At 40.4% G+C, this 4,991-nt stretch overlaps 1 non-coding gene across 1 annotated transcript; it reads right to left on the reverse strand.

Moving 5' to 3' along the window:
* Window positions 1-3,831: 3,831 nt before the first annotated feature.
* Window positions 3,832-3,965, reverse strand: LOC112819497 (U4 spliceosomal RNA). Its single transcript, XR_012378663.1, has one exon. It is a non-coding gene; the product is annotated as a U4 spliceosomal RNA (small nuclear RNA).
* Between the last annotated feature and the right edge of the window lie 1,026 nt (window positions 3,966-4,991).

Here is a 4,991-nt window from a genome sequence, read left to right on the forward strand (position 1 = left end):
CAGTAAGTGGTCGCTTCTCTGTTCAGAGAGTTGTTGCTACTCTCCTCTTCGATCTCCTCTTGAGTTCGTAGGTGTTCAGAATGGTTTGATCCCTGTCCAGCTGAATTCCTCAGACCAGACGAAATCCACGTCTCCTACTCCTCCGCCATCTTGCTCCGCCCCCCCCAGACTCTAGCTAATTTAAGCAGGAATAATTCAATGAGATAATCTTGTACCTCATAGAATTCACAGGAATGTGGACCATCGGCCTTGAGAATGTGTGGGAATTGGGGGAGAGTGGGCATGCAGGGACATCCTAGCACACTTTAGGAAGAGCTGGGTCAGCAGGCAGCCCTTAGCCTCCAGACTTTGGACAGTGGCTACAGCCATCACTGAGGTGAGGCACACTGTTTTAGCTCCCTGCAGATACACACAGACACATAGAGAAAGACACACACACACACTACTCTCCTGTGCAGAGGCAGAGCTCTTCATGTCAGCCTGAATTATAACTGTTTGGAAAGTCCAACTGAAGGCTTGAGAATAGCTCTTTCCTCTGGTCCTACATGGGTTGGAACAGATCCCTTCTCACAGAACCACTTTCCTGTGTCTTTTCTGTATAGACCTGTCCTATCTCCTTGTCTGGAAGAAAACAGGATGCCTTCTCAAATAAGCTGAAGTAGTGCTGCTCAAACTACCAGTTTTAACAGACCAGTGGTGCTTTTTTCTAATTCACTTTTGGTTTCTTTCTGGAGGCTATGAGAAGAAACTTCCCCCTCTCAGTTCATACTTTTTTTTTATTGGTTGTTTTTATTATTGAGATATAACTGACATATGATGTGTAAATTTAGGGTGTATAATTTAAGGTTTGGTACATTTATATATTGAAATACTTTTAAATTTAAATTCAGTTAGCCAACGTAGACTACATACTTAGTTTCAGATGTAGTGTTCAATAATTTATCAGTTGCGTATAACACCCAGTGCTCATCACATTACGTTCCCTCTGTAATGCCTACTGTGGCTTTAGCTAGCACCTCTATCGTGTCACATAATTATAATTTCTTTTTTGTGATAAAAACAATTAAGATCGAATTTTTTTAGCAACTTTGAAGTTTATAATACAGAATTGTTACTTATAATCACTATGCTGTGCATTGGATATCCAGAACTTATTTACTTATTAGTTGCAAGTTTGTAACCTTAAACATCTCTCCAATCCCCCCCACCACCCCCAGGCCTTGGTAACCACCATTCTACTTTCTGTTTTTACAACTTAGGCCTTTTTAGATTTTCATATAAGTGATATACAGTATTTGTCTTTGTCTGACTTACCTCACTTAGCATATTGCCCTCAAGAGCCATCCATGTTGTAGCAAATGGCAGGGTTTCCTTCTTCCTCATGGATGAATAATATTCCATTGTGTGTGTATGCATGTGTATGTGTGCATACATGTGTGTGTGTGTATTACATCTTCTTTATCCATTCATATGTTGTCAGACATTTAGGTTGTTTCCATTATCTTGGCTAATGTGAATAATGCTGCAATGCCAGTGGGATTTTCTTTTTTTGTAGAAATCAACAAATTGATTCTAAAATTTGTATAGAAAGGCAAAGAAAGTAGAATGTTCAAAATGATTTCGAGTAAAAGACATAGAAACAGAAGACTCCCATTATCATATTTCAAGACTTACTAAAAAGTACAGTAATCAAAATAGTGTGGGATTACTAAAAAATGTATGTACATAATAGAGTCCAGAATATGACCTGTAGATGGTCAACTGATTTTAAACAAAGGCAATTTGAAGGAGATGGTTATCTGACACTCCACGAAGAATATATCCAAACAGTTAGCAAACATATGGAAATGTATTCATTTTCATTAGTCATCGAGGAAATGGGATACCATTGTTCTACCTTCCAAAAGGCTAAAATTAAAGACTAAAAATTACAATTGTCAATGAGGATATCAAGCAACTGGAACTCTTATATACTCTTGCTGAGAGCATAAACTCTTAAATACTCTTGCTGAGAGCATACAACCATTTTGGAGAGCTGTTTGTTTCTACTAAAACTAAACATTTGCATACCCCATGACACAGCCATTCTACTTCTAGAAATATCCCAAAAGAAATGCATGTCTCAGTTGGAGGAGCTAAGATGGTAGCACAGTGAGAGGACTCTAGGCCTGCCTCATCCCTCAAACACAGCTAGATAACGATCAAATCATTCTGAAGACCCACGAAATCGACCTGAGGACTGAGAACAAGCTGTACAACTAGAGGGAGAGAAAAGCTCACATTGAGGAAGGTAGGAAGTGCAGAGACGTGGTTTGGGGGAGAAACAGATCACAGGTGCGGCAGAGGGGAGAGAGACATGGTCATGGGGAAAGGTGAGAGAGAGTGGAGCATACAGGGATACACACAAGGAGAACACTTCCCCAAAGCCATTGGCTGGGAAAATGGGAGGGGCTGATTTTTGTGTTTTTTCAACCAATGGGACTCAAAGACTGGAGTTTTAGAGGTTGGTAGGCTTGACTAAGATAGAGATCTGAGGGTGCTTCCCTGTTCCTGGAGAGAAGACAGGCAAACAACCCTGGGGCAGACTAGGTGATTTGAGGATCAGCTGAGATGCACCGGGAGAGACTGTTCACTCTTCTTGGAGCACATCTGTGAGAGGTGGCATTCACAGAGTCACCTCTCTGGGGACAAAAGAGTCAGTGTGTTCCATTTCTCTCCCCTCAGCATAGGTGCAGAGACACCTGCTGGGGACAGCTAATCTGGACACTGGCTGTTCAGCCTGCTTTGCTCCAAATTCCACACCTGCGCTCTGGCAGGACTGCCCTTCCTGGTCAAACCTGCATCTGTCCCAGTACAGCAAGACCCCCCCACACACACTGAAGACCAGGCCCCTGCCACAGCACGTCCCTAAAGTTTGGGGTTTTAAAAGTCAGAAGACTTAGCTGGGACAGAGCCCAAAGTGCACTCTGTTGCTCCAGGCAGGCAAGCAACCTGGAGACAGACAACGTGAAAACAGCAATCTGAGAAATGCCTGGGATGTGCAAGAGGAAATTACTCGCTCTTCTGGGGCTTCACTTCCTAGAGAGCAGCAAGCAAGGAGAACCCTCTCAGGGGGACAAAGGAGCAAGCTAGCACCATTTCCCTCCCCTGCCCCTCAGCATAATCCAACTTCAGTAAACAACACAGAACCAACCCTGGCTGCCTAACTTGCTTACGCCAAGTCCTGCCCCTCTGTGCTCTGCTGGTGCTGCTTTTCTTGGGTAAGTGTGCCTGAGGACCAGCCCAACAGGCCCCTTCCCCAGAAGACTAGCACAAACCTCTGCATGCACCATGGCTACCACTCCGGAAAACAGTATGGAGGTTCCTCAAAAAGTTAAAAATCTACCTTATGATCCAGTAATGGCACTATTAGGTATTTACCCAAAGAATACAAAAATACTCATTCAAAGAGATACATGCACCCTGATTTTTATAGCACCATTATCAACAATATTAAATCTGAAACTAATATTACACTGTAATGTTAACTAACTGGAATTAAAGTAAAAACTTGTAGGGAAAAAAAGTAATGCATGCTTCAGTGCCCTGAAATACATGTTTAAGAATATTCATAACAGTATTATTAGTTATAGCCCAAAGCAGGAAGTGCTCCAAATGGCCATTAGTAGAATGGATAAATAAATTAGAATATTATTACACAGAATACTATGTAGTAATGAAAAAGAACAAATCACTGCTACATACGATGTCATGAATGAATTTCACAAATGTAATGTTGTTATTTTAAAGTTCATTTATTTACTTATCTCTACACCCAATATGGGGCTCAAACACATGACTGGGAGATCAAGAGTCACATGTTCCCCCAAATGAGCCAGACAGACATGCTGGGAAAAGTTTTCAATTAGCAATAATCACGCCTCAGATAAATCTTATTCGCTGTGATACTGGCATTGTGCAAAGCTACAAATGTAACATTGTTGAAAAGAAATCAGATGTAAAAGAATATATACCATATGATCTATTTACATAATGTTCAAAACAGGGAAATCTATTATATTTGAAGTCATATAGGTGGTTACATCTAGGAGGAGAGAAAAATGATTGGCATGGGTACAAGGAAAGATTCTGAGGTGTTAGTAATATTTCATTTCTTAACCTGGTGGCTGTGTTAACTTTGTGAAAATTCTTCAGGTTGTGTGGTTTTGAGTACTTTTCTTTATGTAAATCTTTCTTTAATAAGAAGTTTATTTGGGGTGCCTGGGTGGCTCAGTCATTAAGCATCTGCCTCTGGCTCAGGTCATGATCCCAAGGTTCCGGAATTGAGTCCCACATCGGGCTCCCTGCTCCACCGGAAGCCTGCTTCTCCCTCTCCCACTCCCACTGCTGTGTTCCCTCTCTCTCTCTGTCAAATAAATAAATAAATCTTTAAAAAAAAGGTTTATTTAAAAAATACATATATATGTATATATTTGTTTTTGCCTTTTTTGATCTTAAAATGGAATCAAACTACACATATTCTTAAATGATTTGCTTTTTTCATTTAACGTTTTTATTCTGGAATTATACATTATTTACATATTTATTTTATATGTTTATATGTGCAACTAGAGTTAGATCATTAGATCTCTGCATGGTCATTATTATGCTTGAGGAAAATCACTCTTGCTGTTATTTGGGGAGCAGATCTGAGAGGGAAAAACTAGCGACAAGGAAACAAGTTAGAAAATGACTGCCAAAATTTTGGAGAAATTAGGGTCACCTGACCAAAGACAGTGGAAAGAACGATGACAATGGGCCTGAAGTTTAAGAAATGTTCTTGAAGCGTTCCCATAAGAGCCAGTAAACTAATTGGGTGTTGGAGGTCATAGAAAGTAAAAGCTCTAAGGTAATTTCCGTGCTTTTTACATGAATGATAGGTATTCCAACCCTAGCTACACATTAGAATCACTTAGAGGGCTTTTTAAAAATAATAAGAATGTGCTTTCCCC

This window comes from Callorhinus ursinus, unplaced genomic scaffold, assembly GCF_003265705.2.
Source record: "Callorhinus ursinus isolate GAN/ISIS: 27379988/994484 unplaced genomic scaffold, GSC_fseal_2.0 scaffold6, whole genome shotgun sequence".
NCBI classification, from domain to species: Eukaryota; Metazoa; Chordata; class Mammalia; order Carnivora; family Otariidae; genus Callorhinus; species Callorhinus ursinus.